The sequence below is a fragment of the Leptodactylus fuscus genome, chromosome 1 (assembly GCF_031893055.1).
Source record: "Leptodactylus fuscus isolate aLepFus1 chromosome 1, aLepFus1.hap2, whole genome shotgun sequence".
NCBI classification, from domain to species: domain Eukaryota; kingdom Metazoa; phylum Chordata; class Amphibia; order Anura; family Leptodactylidae; genus Leptodactylus; species Leptodactylus fuscus.
In genome coordinates, this window is record NC_134265.1 from 285,177,060 (window position 1) to 285,193,286 (window position 16,227).

Here is a 16,227-nt window from a genome sequence, read left to right on the forward strand (position 1 = left end):
TTACTGTCACTAATTTCAAATACAAATCTTTATTAAGTGTGATTTGGTGAACATCTGAGCCTTTGATGTTCTTAGGCTAAGGCCCCACATTGCGGAAACACAGCTTTCTTTGTTGCATATTTTGTTGCAGTTTTTTGAGCCAAAGCCAGGAGTAGATTAAGTAGAAGGAAAAATAGAAGAACTATATATATATATATATATATATATATATATATATATATATATATATATATATATTCTCCCATTCCTCTTGTAGCCATTCTTGGCTTTGGCACAAAAAAACCACAACAGAATCCACAACTAAACAAAGCTGCATTTCCGCAAAGTGGGGCCTTAGCCTTAATCCTGGCCAAGCACATCTATCTCACCTGATCCAACTGCTGGGACCTCAACGATCAGGAGAATTTAAAGCGTGAAAGTCACCCATACATGCCTTGTGCATGTGAATGAAACACAAGTGCGTTCTGCAACCTGCATCCCATTACAGTGAATGGAGTGCAGGTTGTATTTCATTCATATGGAGGAGGCATGCATGACTTTGGGTCCCCTGGTCTTCTGATCTCTGGGGGTATGACTGCAGAGACCCCAGTGATCAGGAGAATGGAGCTCAAAAATCCCCCATGTAAACCTCCTACATGTGATTGCACTTGCATTCCATGTTCTTTGGCTAGGGAATATTTGTCTTTATTGGCAAAAGACGTTTTAAGGCTATTGGGCGTAAACGCAGTGTTTTTGGGCATTACGGAAACACAGCGGGATAAAAATGCTGCGTTTTACAGTACCAGCATAGTGAATTCAATTTTGTCTAATCCTAGCCCCACACTGCAGGGAAAAAAAAAGCTGCGGAAAAGCTGCGTTTTCAAAAAAGTTCGCGTTTTTGAAAAACGCAGCATGTCAATTACAGTCGTGGAAACACTGAGTTTTTCCCTCCATAGAATTCTATGGAGAGTGTGAAAAACGCAGAATGATAAATGTGTTGCAGAAACTCAGAAGAACGTTGCGGAAAAACATCAAAAACCGCAGTCAAAAACTCACTGTTTTGCTTGGTTAAGGCTAAGGCCCCACGGGCTGAACAAACTGCAGCATGAACGCATTGCGGTTCTTCCCACAGCATTTTCCTCCACGGACTTTGTTACAGTTATGTCTACGGGAAAGCTGCCGGCGTTTCTATAGATATAATTGACATGCTGCGATTTTCAAAACTGCGACGGTTTTAGAAATTGTAGCGTGTGCATGCTGTGATTTTTATTTTTTTATTTTTTTTTTTTGTTTCCCCGCAAAGTGGGCATGGGATTTGCATGAATCCCATACACTTTGCAAGTCCTGTAGAACACCGCAATTTTTCCCGCGGCGTTTCTGCCGCATCCAAATTGCAGCGTTTTTGGCCCGTGGGGCCCCGGCCTAAATAGCAGAGGACCATAATTCCTTAGGCTTTTCAACATAGCCTTTCAATTACATTTATTACACATGACAAACTCAGCAGAAAACTCATGAGTTTCCGCAGCACAAAACTGAAAAATTCTGACAGAAAATGCAGCGTTTTCTCTGCGTTTTTTTACGCTGCAGTTTTTTGCTGCATTTCCACCCAGTGTGGCCTTAGCCTAAGGCTGAGACCCCACGTTGCAGAAATGCAGCGTTTCTTTTTGCAGATTTTGTTGCAGTTTTTGAGCCAAGTCAGTAGTGGATTTAATAGAAGGGAATCCTCTAAATACTTCCTTTATATTTTCTATTCCTTTTCAAGTCCCTCTCTGCTTTGGCTCAATAAAACTCAGTTAAATCTACAACAAAAAAACACAGTTTCTGCAACATGGGGCCTCAGTGGGTATTCTGGGCAACAACACGTGGATTCTGAAATGGATTCAGTGCCAAAATCCTCACCAAAAAACTCAGTCTGAGTGTGCGTGTGGGTCAGAAAGGAGTAGTTCTCAGCCAGCTGCTGTAGGCTGCAAGCTACTGATGTAATGAATACGAAGGGCTGGACACCAGCAAGATAGCATGACTGTGGACATGACGCAGTAGGTCTAGGTAAATGACCGGCGTTTTGTTTTTTTTAAGACTGTTTCTACACTAGATTTATTTTTAGTTATATCAGTAATATGCAAATTTTGAATCCCTATGAAAATGCATGAAGTCATGGGAAAGAATAGTAACACAATGGAGGTATTTTATTACCCATAGTAATCTGCACTTAAGTCACTATCTATTTGCAAATTAGGGGGTGTTTTGTTTTTACAAATGGATGTTCTAGTTTGGAGGCAGAAGAAACTACAGATGCTAAATATACTTTTAAGTTTTACATGCATGCAAAATCTATTACACTCATTAATCCAATGGAAATGTTACAAAGAAGTGCCAATTGATGGGCTTTTCATAATAAACAAAAAAAAAATAGTGAGCCGTCTTTTATGATGAGGATTGCAGTAAATAAATTCCTTTACATTAAAGAGCCTGAAGTTCTGGTGAAACTAGTTGTGATTGGGACTGTTGTCTGGAGCTGGTTTCACTCCTTGAGATATGCAAATGTACTTAAATGGGAACATTCACATTCAATGAGCCACTCCCAAACTAAATGGTGGTGGTTTCACCTACAAGAGGCCTGATATGCCCTCATTGAGTTTAGCAAGCTGTAAGGCCTTAGGATAAGGTCCCACATAGCAAAATGCTGCAGGAAAAAAGCAGTGGAAATGCCACTTTTTTTTTTCGGGAGTGTTCCTTATTGGATTTTTGCTAAATTGTTTTTTTTCTCTGCAGATTTTCTTCCCTTATTAAACCTATAAGCAAAATGCCAGTGTTTCCACAGGTATAAATGACATGCTCCGATTTTCAGAATCGTAAGAGTTTTTGAAAACATCTTTTCCACAGTCTTAATTCCCCCCATTGATTTCAATGGAGCTTTTCACATGTTTGTTTTATCAGGCCGTCAAAAATAGTATATTTCCTATTTCTGAATGTCTTCTCAGAATCAAGTCAATGAGGAATCCGTGAAAACAGGTGCCCTGTGGATATAAAATGGCTGTATAATATGGCCGGTTTTGGAAATTGCACGTATCCGCACTGCGGTTTTTACCACAAAGTGGGCAAAAAAAAAAAAGCAACTTTGAAACAAATGTGCAAGGAATAGAAACACTCTGGGAGAGTTTATCAAGATTTAGAATTTAGTACGCCAGTCTTGATAATTGTGCTGAGTTATAAAGCAGGTGTGTCCTACAGTAGCACTGTACGTCTGCAGTGAAATCAATGTCAGCTTATACATGATGTAGATTTCAGGCATCATTTACATCAATAAACTGGTGTAAATGGTCAGAAATCTGAAGGGATTGGTGACCCCACACATGCCATACTCCCCTTTCAGAAAAGTGGTGAGAACAGCGTAAAAGAGAAAAAAAAAAAGTTACAATTTTTTTGGTGCAAAAAAGGTGGTTTCATTCAACAAAGTCAGTTTTTTTCTGTTTTTCCTGGAAACTTCTTAAAATGCATCATGTTCTAGGTATTCCCATAGGATTTATAGGGATTTTTTTTAAAAAAAAATACATTACAAATACGAAAAAATATGGAGAAAATGGAGTTCATCATGGAGTTGTTTTTTTTTTGCCCAACTTCATACGGCCCCTCTACCTGACCCATTTATCAAAGTTATCAGAACCACGCTTACCCCTGTCCCACGGGTCCGTTGTTGGACTCTGACCTATCCTTCAAGTTGCATGTTCAAACCCTCAACACGTCCTGCCGCCTCCAACTCAAGAACATCCATCGAATTCGCTCCTTCCTCCCCCTTGAAACTGCAAAGATGCTAGACCATGCCTTCATCATCTCCCGCTTAGCTTACTGTAACACCCTTCTCCATGGCCTCCCAACAAATACTCTGGCCCCCCCTCCAGTCCACCTTAAACTGCTGCTCGCTTAACACACCTCTCCCCTCGTTCTTCATTGGCCGCTCCCATCTGCCAATCCCTTTACTAGCTACACATTGACGAGCGCATAGAGTTCAAGTTACTAACACTGACATACAAAGCCATCCACAACTTGTCCCCTCCATATATCTCTACCTGCCCACATGCAACCTGTGATTCTCCAAAGACCTCCAACTCCTCTCTGCTCTCATTTGCTCTTCACACAACCATCTCCAGGACATCCCCCATACTCTGTAACTCCTTACGAAAATACATGAGACTGACCCCCACAATCACAGGCTTCAAGAAGGCCCTGAAGACTCACCTATTTAGGAAGGCCTACTACCTCCAATAACACTACTATCACCACATCACCATCTAAACAATCTCCCCCTCACCTTCTGTCTCTATCCCTCATAGACTGTAAGCCTTTGCGGGTAGGGCCCTCTATCCCACTATAACCATTGTTAGTATTACATTTGTTTGTGTATTGTATGTAAATCCCCAAATGTAAAGCACCATGGAATTAATGGTGCTATATAAATAAACAATAATAATAATAATAATTACTAGGAAACCCCAACAAACCAGCTATAAATGTAATCTTTTACTCAATATTATGTTCATTATAAGTATTCATATCTACTATTACACAATACTTGTCCCAAACTACAGCTTCATCATATCACACATTGATTCCTTGCAGTTATTTTCCATTTTTATTACAACAGTGCTTATACAAATATGGTGGCCAAACATGTATAGAAATATGGTACTCACAATACATCTTTGCCACAATTTGCTGATCTCCTCCATAGTTCTGCATTCAGTGTTGGGGAATCCAAGATTGTCTCCCTTAACTCCTGGGTACATTCTTAGTATGGGGAACAACCACGGCGTGAACGCATTGTGGTTCTTCCTGCAGCGCTTTGAACAGAAAGTTCACAGAGTTTTCCTCCGCGGACTTTTTGTTACTATTATAACTATGGGAAAGCTGCCGGCATTTCCGTAGATATAATTGACATACTGCAATTTTCAAAACCGCAATTGTTTTGGAAATCGCAGCGTGTCTTTGCTGCAATTTTTTTCCTCAAAGTGGGCATGGGATTCGCATGAATCCCATCAACTTTGCAAGTACTGTGTTTAACCGCAGTGTTTCCGACCCGTGGGGCCCCAGCCTAAAATGTCCCATGTAGAAAGGTACATAAATCTGGTACTGTTATGAACTGCTAAGCAGCAATTTTATCCTTTTCAAAATTGCAATATTTTCTGATCAGAAATAGAGAAATGTTACTTGCTGATGCCTAAGCATTAAAGATGAGCGAGTACTGTTCGGATCAGCCGATCCGAACAGCACGCTCCATAGAAATGAATGGATGCACTTGGTACTTCCGCTTTGACGCCAGCCGGCCGCATAACCCCCCGCGTGCCGGCTATGTCCATTAATTTCTATGCGAGTGTGCTGTTCGGATCGGCTGATCCAAACAGTACTCGCTCATCTCTACTAAACATCACTTTATCACTTTGGAGTGGTTGCTGTGTTTTAGTGTGTGTATATTTGAGTGACACATTGACTCAGTTCAAAGCAATTTTTATCTGTAGACCTGGAAGGGTAAATGATAACTGGCTCTGTGTGAACTGTTTAGCTGGAGTTCTCCTGACTTTGTCCACACAACTTAGGCATTACACTGACAAACTACGTCTGTTTACTCAGTCACAGTGTATGCATTGCATGGCGTCGTTCTATCATAAGGAGTCAAGTACTTTTCTTGAAATGCTGTTTGTTCAATGTAAAAAAAAAAATGATTTGTGCTAGATGTAAGTATATAGGCAAAGTCATTAGTGTTTCTAAAATACAAAATGCCACTCAGACCTAACGGGGTGCCGATCAAACATTCCGGTTTACTGGAGTATAACAGTATATAAAGGGTACCTGTAAGGTCAGAGAACCTCCAAGTTTTATTGACACATAACTAAAAAGAAATCCATTTGTCATCTGTTTTTCACATTTGTAAAAAAATAAATAAAAATAAAACATTCTAGTCTCTGCAGGAGAGGAGCAACCACTAGTGGCCTAGGAGAGGAGCCTGTATAACTAAAGCAGCTGAAGTTAGTACACTGCAGCCATTGGAGCCCCTAACTCTTTCCAGCACATAACAGTATGGTATGGACATAATGGTAGAGCAACCTATAAGGGTATAAGTGACTGGCAGGCTATGGCTCTCTGCTCTGTCATTTAGCATCCCCTGTATTCGTTTTGAGGGTACAGTTACAGATAAAACTGGCAATTTGGGGGACCACTTTGGGGATGACAACCCTAGGCAATTGCCTGTTTTTTGCCCCTTCCTAATGCCAGTTTTGAATTTCAATGGGTGCTGTATTTTGGATCCATCTAACATGGTGCTCAATTTGTTACGAGGTTAAGTTTTCATCTAGAAGTCGGGGAACGATTTATTTTGTTGCTATTGACAGCACTTATTTTGTTTGCACTATTTTTAATACATGATCCATATTGTCAGATGACATTACTGGAGCAAGTGGCTAAAGTGAATCAATAATTATTCAGATATGATTTCTGTAAATAGTATTCTGATGAGGTTGGTTGTATATAATGATTAACCCTATCAGGTGCCTGAACCAAAGATTTGATAAGAGTAACACTTGCCCTAGTTGTGAGTAATGCTGCCCTGGCTACAGTACTAATACTGCCCTTCTCCTTTATACTGTTCCTTTTCTTGATGAAAAGACATACAGAAACTGAATCTCCTGAATGCATTGTGATTTCATCTATTTTTCCTAAATCTTTTCAATCCTTAATAATATAGTCAATCCAAGTGATCAGGGTCACCTGAGGGAGCCATAGGCACAGCCATGAACTGCTCTAAATATGATGGAGACATTCCTACCATCATGAGGTTTTACAAAACATATTTGTTTTCATTCCAGAGTATCTAGTGTGAGTCTGGCCCTGGTGGTACCCTGTGTGTCTGTGAGTGTTGCTATAACAATAATAGTGCACAGTGTCCACCGGGTTTATTGCCTGGACTACTAGCTAATGGGTTCACGGCTGTTTACAGAGATCATGGAAGACTAAACTGGCCTATTGTCCTCTCCATCTGTGTAAGCTCCATTGTAGGGCACTAGAGCCCGGTCAGTAAAATATTTACAGAACAAACACAGGGATCCACAGCACCATAGATTATCAGACTAATTCTCAGGAAATCCTGTGTAGTGACACCAAATAAATCACACACAGGGTGAAATAACCTGAGGAAAATCCCTCCTCCCTTCTCGCCATTGTTGGATGGACATGGTTACATCACCCAGATGTATTGGAAAGTGTTTACTAGACTTATGTAGGTGTGAATATTCATTTTATGATACTATTACCTCATGTTTATATAAATCCACAAACTTAAAACTAGGCATCGCTTTGTGGGAGGACTAACAAACAGCAGACTAAATCTGTATCGGAACACTTTGAAAGTCTACAGAATATCCACATGTACCATGATGCTGATATACCATACTGTATTATGGGTCTATATAACAAAAGAGAGATATTGCCCATTGTCGGCACTGCTGTTGCTGGTGACATAGGCAGCCTGGTTAATCTGGAGCAGTCATGGTTTAGCTCCTTTGTAGTGGTAAAATAGTGTGTATAAATGTAAAAACTGTTCTCAGTAGTCTAGATTACGCCTAAACAGGCCACAACTGAGGGCAATTTTCCCACCATAAAGATTTATGGCTTATTGACTGACCGACTGGTAGGGGCGCAAATGCAGATGCAACTTCAGGGTCTTATTGCCTTTGGTTTTTCCCATAAAATCCATGCGGGATCCAGACATTCAGATGAGTGGTGATGGGTTGTAATTCAGACACTGTGTGAAAAAGCACATGGGGACAATTTATTAAGACTAGTATGTATGCCTCTTGGTAATTTTGGTGAATCCTAGGTGATCCATACAACAGAATCTGAAATCTATCCCAACATAACATTCAGCTGTTATTCTGCAAGTTTTCTGGCATAAGTAATTTTTAATCTGTTTGGCCGTGAAGTCCCACCCCCGACCCATCCAAGCTCTATTTCCAAGAAAAATGTGCACAGTTCTAGTGTTTGTCGCAAATGTAATCGATACACCATCAGGATTTGTTGTGGAAAATCTCCTTAGGCTGAGGTCCCATGTTGTGGAAACGCAGCTTTTTTTTCTTTTTTTTTGCTGTGTGTTTTATTTTATTTTTTTTTGGCGCCAAAGCCAAGAATGGTTACAAAAGAATGGGAAATATACAAAAAGATCTTATAGTTCGCCCTTTTGCTTAAAGAGGACCTTTAATCAGATTGGGCACAGGCAGTTCTATATACTGCTGGAAAGCCAACAGTGCACTGAATTCAGCGCAGTCGGCTTTCCCGATCTGTGCCCGGGTAAAGGGCTATCGGTCCCGGTACCGTAGCTCTTCACAGTCAGAAGGGCATTCCTGACAGTCTGTCAGGTACGTCCTTATCCACAGCAGCGCCTATCGCGCTGTACAGTGTGAGTGGGGAGGAACGTCTCCTCCCTCTGCTCCCAGTCCTTGTCCATAGACGAGTATTATCAGGAGGGGAGGGGGCGTTCCTCCCCGCTCACACTGTACAGCGCGATAGGTGCTGCTGTGGAGAAGGACGTACCTGACTGACTGTCAGGAATGCCCTTCTGACTGTGAAGAGCTACGGTACCGGGACCGCTAGCTCTGTACCCAGGGCATAGATTGGGAAAGCTGATAGTGCGCTGAATTTCTGCAATGTGGGACCTTAGCCTAAGGCTCTGTTCAGTTCCAACATTTGGCAAATGAGAGTGACCTACAGAATGAAAATTATACTTTGATTTAGTTTATGTGGAGCCTTTTCTATAGGAACTGAAAAACACTAGAAAAAAATGCCTATATAAAAAAAAAAGCCTTTAATAGTTATTGGTATATGTTATCATTATGTTAGTACATATGCCAAAGCAAGACCCATTTAAGGGTATTCCCCTAAATTATCATGGTGAGGACACACATAGTGGACATGACATGGGGTGTGTCATTGGACACGCATACCGTCCAGCAGCTAGCACTCACGGCTGCATGATAACCAAATGCTAAGCTTTCCACACAGGAGCTGTTTGATGCCCGAAAATTAAAGTAAAACAGTCCCTCAAATTCCATGGTCACATCTGAACAAATAAATTCCATTTTTGATCACAGACACTACCATCAGGTCCAGGTTACACATCAATTTTCGCTGCAACTGCCATGTAGTCATAGCCTAAAACTGCAGAGACCTGTTGCCTATGGCCCTACCTGATGTAAATAGCCAGAATAACAATAGGAGAGGGTTAAAACAGGAGAAATGTACAATTGTATGAACCTCGCAATCATCGCAAAATGCAAATGAGAAGTAGCAGGACCGTAAACATGGACCTGTGAATAGAAGTTTGTGTAAATAAGGCCTGAGAGCACTTTCTTATGATCCACCATTTATTAATAATGTGACTATCTTTAGCATCAGTTGCTATTATTAGTAATTTCCTATTCCATGGTTTGTTCTTAGTGTCACTATTTAGCTTTAATACCCAAGGGTAAATCCTTTGAACCTAGTTGGTGGGGTTAGAAATGCGGTAATAGCTAAATGTGTTGTAATTATAGACAATTTTGCAGCTATTGTAGATTATCCAAGTACAGTACAAGTATTCTTTTCCCAAAATAGCAGGAATTGTTGGGTTCATGTCTGGTATTATAGCTGTGTCATAGCGTAATCTCCCTTGCCATAAATACCTGTAGCTTGTATTGCTACCTGTAAAGTATGTTATGTAGACAGGACAGCCGCAATCTATGTAATCCCAAATAAAGTGATACTAATAGGGTACACGCACACACAGATTTGCTGCTGTGACTGTCCCTTTTATCCATATGATGCATATTTTTATATTCCCATATGTTTCAAATCTGGAGTCTGCGGATATAGTTTTACCCTGTCATTTTTCTTTAAAAAAAAAACAAAAAAAAACACAATGAAAAAAACATGTATTGCTTATCTTTTTTTATTGGGACATTTTTTTCCGCAGACGACATTTATAAAAAATATTTCCAACTTGCAGCCCCAATGCAGAATCTGTAAAGGAGCCCCTACTACCTTGTGTCATTTAGAATAGTGGCAGATTTTATGGGATAGAGTGACCTTAGGGGGGACCCCGACTGCTACCTCAGCACCTCCTATAGATATGCCCCTGTACTCCTGTCCAACCACTCCATTGAAGCTGGGGTGAATCATGTTCAGCACACTGAAAATAATATGGCAGCATACTGGTAGATCTTGCTGCAGTGTCTGCGGTTAAATCACTGCAGAAACCACATGGTGAGGCCTATCACACATGCAAACCCAAAGCAGTATGTCACCATGTCGTCACCATGTAGTGTATCACCTCATATCTGTCATGTGTATACCCCCTCATGTACGTCTCCATGTAGTATAACGTCACCATGTAGTGTATCCCCTCATATATGTCACCATGTAGTGTATCCGCTCATATATGTCACCATGTAGTATAACGTCACCATGTAGTGTATCCCCTCATATATGTCACCATGTAGTGTATCCGCTCATATATGTCACCATGTAGTGTATCCCCTCATATATGTCACCATGTAGTGTATCCGCTCATGTATGTCACTATGTAGTATAACGTCACCATGTAGTCTATCCCCTCATGTATGTCACCATGTCGTGTATCAGCACATGTATGTTACTATGTAGTAAATCCCATGATCATGTATGTCACCATGTAGTGTATCCCCTCATATATGTCACTATGTAGTGTATGACCTCATATATGTCACTATGTAGTGTATGACCTCATGTATGTCACCATGTAGTCTATCCCCTCATGTATGTCACCATGTAGTGTATCCGCTCATGTATGTCACTATGTAGTATAACGTCACCATGTAGTCTATCCCCTCATGTATGTCACCATGTTGTGTATCCCATCATGTATGTCACCATGTAGTGTATCCCCTCATGTCTGTCACCATGTCGTGTATCAGCACATGTATGTTACTATGTAGTAAATCCCATGATCATGTATGTCACCATGTAGTGTATCCCCTCATATATGTCACTATGTAGTGTATGACCTCATGTATGTCACCATGTAGTCTATCCCCTCATGAATGTCACTATGTCGTGTATCAGCTCATGTATGGCACCATGTAGTAAATCCCATGATCATGTATGTCACCATGTAGTGTATGACCTCATATAAAGCACCACGTAGTGCATCAATAAAGTTTTATGCCGCCATTCATTAGCTCAGTTTCTCTCATAGATAGCTTCCTCTCGGGATTATATAATCATGGTAGGGGGCTGAGCAGATAACAGGCAGGTCAGTGCTGCTTTGTGTGATGTGATTGATGTAATATAAGTAGTGGCGCCCCCTCCTCTCCTGTTTGATAAGAGTAACACTAGAGCAGTCCTGTGACTGGACACCTGAGGCAATGTCACCGCTCAGCCTCGCCAGTCCCGGGAGAGGGGCGGGGTAAACCTGCGAGCTCTCTACCTGCTGCGGCCCAGCCCTCAGAGCGGCCTATTGCGCATGTGCGCTCCTCCGGAGTCCTGTACCAGCGCTAGGGTAGTACAGAGCTGGGTGGATGCCGGCAGAACTACAGCAACCGCTGCCAGGAGACGGAGGCTTGGGCTCTAGCGGATACACTGCACCCTGCTGGATTATTACATAGCCTGCCTTCCGGCTGTAGAGAGGGTACATGTTACCGGGCACTGCCAGGACTGACAGGTAAGAGCTCTACTTTTATGGAGTCACATTACTATGCTGCCCGGGATGTGGCCAGGTGCACCTACAGGTGATCTCATCCACTGACTCTCCATGTACAGATGTAGCAGAGCTGGGATTGTCATTTGCAAAACTCGTAGTGGGTTTTACTTAAGATGATAGGTAACTGCAAATATAATCTATCACATTATATATTGGTGTGCCACCAAATATACCGAAATATTCTAGTGAGCACTTTCTACATCCCCTTCCTAAACATCCTAATAAGCGCTTTCTATATCCCCCTTAGGGTGAGTTCACACTTACAAGTACTGTTTGAGGTTTGATGCATTTTATGAAGTCAGGATTGGAAAATGAGAGTAAATGACAAATGGCCTAAATACTGCCTGTGTGAATATATCCTAAGGAGAGTGACCATGCATGTACTCTACCTCTCCAGTAAGATTGGGGGTCTGGACTCCCCCCATTCCCTGTATCTGAGCCAATACATCATAAGAGCTATTTCAGCTCTGCTACATCTGTAGATCTGTCAGCCACAGCCTGCACTCTGCACCTCTCTAGCACTTCTGGCTGGAATGAAATATTAATATGAGATGAGTGCAGGCTGATGTCTGGATATTACATATTTAAGGGCAATCTGCTCTCTTTCTGCTTCTATGTAGCAGTGCTGGTATGTAGTGTCCAGTGTAGCGGTGTATAATGACTTATTGATTTACTGTTTTCCTGAATTACACCTCTTCCCTCCCTCCCTTGCACACAGGAGTTCATGAAGCGTGGTCCAGCTTTATCTCGCAGTATATAATGCCTTTCACAGTATCACATTTATTAGGCAGGTCATACATGTGAGTGATTTTATGGTAAAGTGGTGATGTTACGTATATGGCACTAGTTAGGGAGCCTTACTACTCTTTACTGATGAATAAAGACTTTTTTTTTTAATGATACTAGGAAGGCTTCATGCACACGAGTCTTATATTGTGTTGAACGGTTTCAATTACAGCTTAGGGCTACATGGCAACAATTGGCCATACATCATTAAAATTGCAACTAAAGATGCAGTCCCACAGAAATCCAGAAGGGTTTGACTTCTGGTGATGATCAGGTCACAGTTGTGGTACCATGTAGGTCCCAATGTGACCCCCATTACAATCCTTAAGTGAGATGTAGTAGCGTGATATTGAGATCCAATGTTAAATATGTACAATTAAAAAAAAATCAACAAATCTGCCAAAAGTTACACCCTCTACAGTGGAGCTGTCTATTTTGGTATAGTTGCAACAAAGATAATCATATCATTAAATCCTCTATCAGCTTATTCCATTAGATACAATATTGTCATTCCATATATGTGAAAATCAATCTGGTGTACAGCCAGCATTCTGTGCAAACCTTTAGATGCAGAGACTGTGTCCAACATGTTAGTGTGTGTGGTATTGTCCCTGGGGTTCACGCTCTCTGTGGTCAGTGATTGATACCCTTTGCATGCTGGAGCTTTGGAGTCCTGAAGCCATGGTTGCAAGTCTTTATTCCCCATTGATTCAAAGTATGAGCTATAAACTCCCCTTATAACTCCCAGCCTTAGAGACTGAGTAGCATTGGAGGGGGAGGGACGCTGGATACTAACTGCCACCCAGGATCATTCAATGGGAGAGCTGGCTAGTGACATCAAATAAGGTTTGCATTGTAAAGTAAAGGGAGGGGATAGTGGAGAGTCTTCTGGGTGGGGGGAGGAGGAGGCTGATCTCATCCCAGCACGATCACAAGCATTACTAATTGGTTTTCCCAGGGAAGCTGTCGAGCAACCTGTTGTGTAGCCTGTGTCTGTCCATAGGTGACTCTTCCATTTCAGTAGTTTGGGACAAAATAATTGGGTAACCACTGGATTGTCTGACATGTCTTGGGATGAAGCAAGGAGATACTTTCTTGTGGCCCATATAACTCAGGAGTAAGGTAAGGATTTCCCTTGTCTGGTTGCTCGTACTAGTTACAGGCTTTTCTTGTAATGGAGCTCAGGCATCATAGATCTTCTGCGCCCAGACTGTAGTCTTGCATGGCAGGGTTTCTGAAATGAGTTACCTTTGTGGTGTTAATATTGTTTATTGTGCTTTCATTGGTTTGTAGGACTTATATGATTGGTGTCTGCAGACAAATCTGTCATTTCCAATAATATTTGTGACTTCCCTAGTTATAAGTGATTGACTATAGGGTGAAAGGTACAAATTATGTGTTGATCTGTATTTTTATGACCGTTCATACTTCATTTACTCATATATTCCCAATTTATAGTCACCGTGACAAGTATTCAGCACATAGATCATTAGAGGAAAAAATCTTTTGCTTTGTTGAAGTTTTCGTCAGTCAGAAGTACTGTAATGCCTGTGACAAAATATTAACAGGTGAAAGTTAGAAAGTATGGTGTCATGCAGGTAAAGAGAAAGTCTTGCGATAGGAATGCAGTGTTTATACTGAGCTCCAGATATCGAGCAGACACATGGTGGTATCAGTGCGTTCATCTGGAATGGGATTTTATATCATGTATGTGTTATTTTCATATTGGATATAATTGTTTGCTCTCAGGTAAAGCCTTTCACACGCACAACCTGACAGCATACTTATCTATCATAAGACTGTTTTACATGTTGTGGTGATGTTTGGAAAGCCACCCATCTGCTGTGTTTACAGTCTTTATCGCACATCTTTACTCTGGTAGTTAGGGTTCCTGTGCACGCAATATCACTGCAAAGCAAATGCAAAAGGGTATATTCACATGTGGCAGACCTATTTTGAAATTTTTTTCAATTGGAAATCATGCCATTCATCTTAATAGTGTTGCTTCTGGAACATGAATCTCCTAGCCTCATAGATAACTATAGTGCAATGAGTCTTTCTCCTGACTTGGTTTGGGCCAGGAAACCTGTGAAATGTACAAATGTGATTTTCCAGACTGGATTTCCCCATTTAAGTGGCACAGCGGCTCAGTGGTTAGCATTATTGTCTTGTGGTGTTTGGGTTCTGCCTTTGAATCTGATCAAGGGCAACATCTGCGTAGAGTTTGTATGTTTTCCGATGCCAAAGACATACTGTTAGATAAATTGGTTTCCTGTAAAACAACTGACCCTTGTGTGTATTGGGGATGAGTGCCTCTATGGTAGCCACTTACTCCCTAGTGTGCTCTGCTTTAGATTCCTTTGTGAGAAAAACGCATTACAAATATATCATTGTCAAGTGAATTGGATCAAAGCAATTGATTTATTTTAATTTTTGGAGCTCCTTTTCAAATTATTGGTTCATTGACTCATTGGATCTTTCTTTCCCCCTCAGTCACCTGTCATTGCTTGGGGAGAGGGGTGTGTAACTGTTGAAAGGTGTTATAGCCGAAGTCAGGAGTGGATTGAGCAAAAGGTAGAAGCATGAGAAGATTCCTTATATATTTCCCATTCCTTTTGTAACCATTCTTGGCTTTAACTCAAAAAACGCAACAAAATCAGCAACAAAAAAAAAAGTTGCGTTTTCGCAACTTAGGACTGGGTTTTGACGCGGAGGCCACCTCAGAATCTGGTTCAAAAAACGGCTAGTCGTGTCTAGATGCCAGTGCAGTGTACCGGCATCCAGTTGCGGCATTCCGCTCTGGATTAGGCCCAAATAAATGGGCCTAGTCAGGAGGAAGGTGTCACTCCGCAGACGCTCCAGCAGTGTCCACCGCGGAATCCGCGGAAAAAAAGGGCAGGGTGCTTCTTTTTCCCGCGAGCGGCGCAAAACTGCTATCGGAAAAAAGAAGAGAACAGCTCCCATTAAAGTGAAAGGGAGGCATTTTTTGGACCGGATTCTGAGATGAATTCTGTGTCAAAATCTGGTCCAAACATCCCTGTGTGAACCCAGCCTAAGCTAAATTCGGACCACGGCCACTGTTTATGTTCAGTGAGACCACTTGAAGACTAGCCCCGCCGATTGTATGCCCGGACTGTGCAGCGATATGCCTTTGGAACTGCTTAGGTCAGCCATAAAATAATTGCGTTTATCTTTTGGAAATCTGCAGTCTGTACTAAAGATACTGACCAAATGTATGCCAAAAACCCCTTGAGTGTATCAGCAGAGTGCCCTGGAGAAATGGCATGTTTCGTATTTCACATGTTTATTTGCCCAAGAGTGAATAGGCTAGTCTATTAATGTGTTACATGAGGTTGCTAATGGATGAGGTTTTTGCAGAATTTTGTAACACTTCTTGCTTGCAAGATGATGAAGAGGATAGTTTAAAAGAAAGAACATATACTGCAATGTATATACTCTGTATGCAAAATATTGGGCTGTTTTAGTTTGGCTCTCCAGGAAGCGAGAGGTAAAGAGTTGGTGGCTGTGGTGAGAGGTTCTTTGTGCTGGTTTTACTTCTAGGAGCCCATAAGACCATTTTGTATGCGAGTCTTAGTGCCAAACACTATGCAGAATTTTTATTTTCTTTTATTTACCAGTGCCATAGTACACTTAATAAGTTGCCTTTAGCAGGCAAGCATTTAGCCAGCTGTTTCTTAATAAAC

General features: G+C 41.4%; 1 protein-coding gene across 2 annotated transcripts in view; it reads left to right on the forward strand.

The window, feature by feature from the left end:
* Nucleotides 1–11,570: 11,570 nt before the first annotated feature.
* The window catches only part of FHDC1 (FH2 domain containing 1), a 39,955-nt gene continuing 35,298 nt past the window's right edge, over nucleotides 11,571–16,227 (forward strand). Inside the window, exon 1 of one of the 2 annotated variants that reach the window (XM_075287744.1) lies at nucleotides 11,571–11,698. The gene's annotated coding sequence lies outside the window, so the exon portion shown is untranslated. Of the gene's footprint in view, nucleotides 11,699–13,456; nucleotides 13,646–16,227 lie in introns of those variants that run through there. The other variant, XM_075287736.1, reaches the window with a different exon arrangement.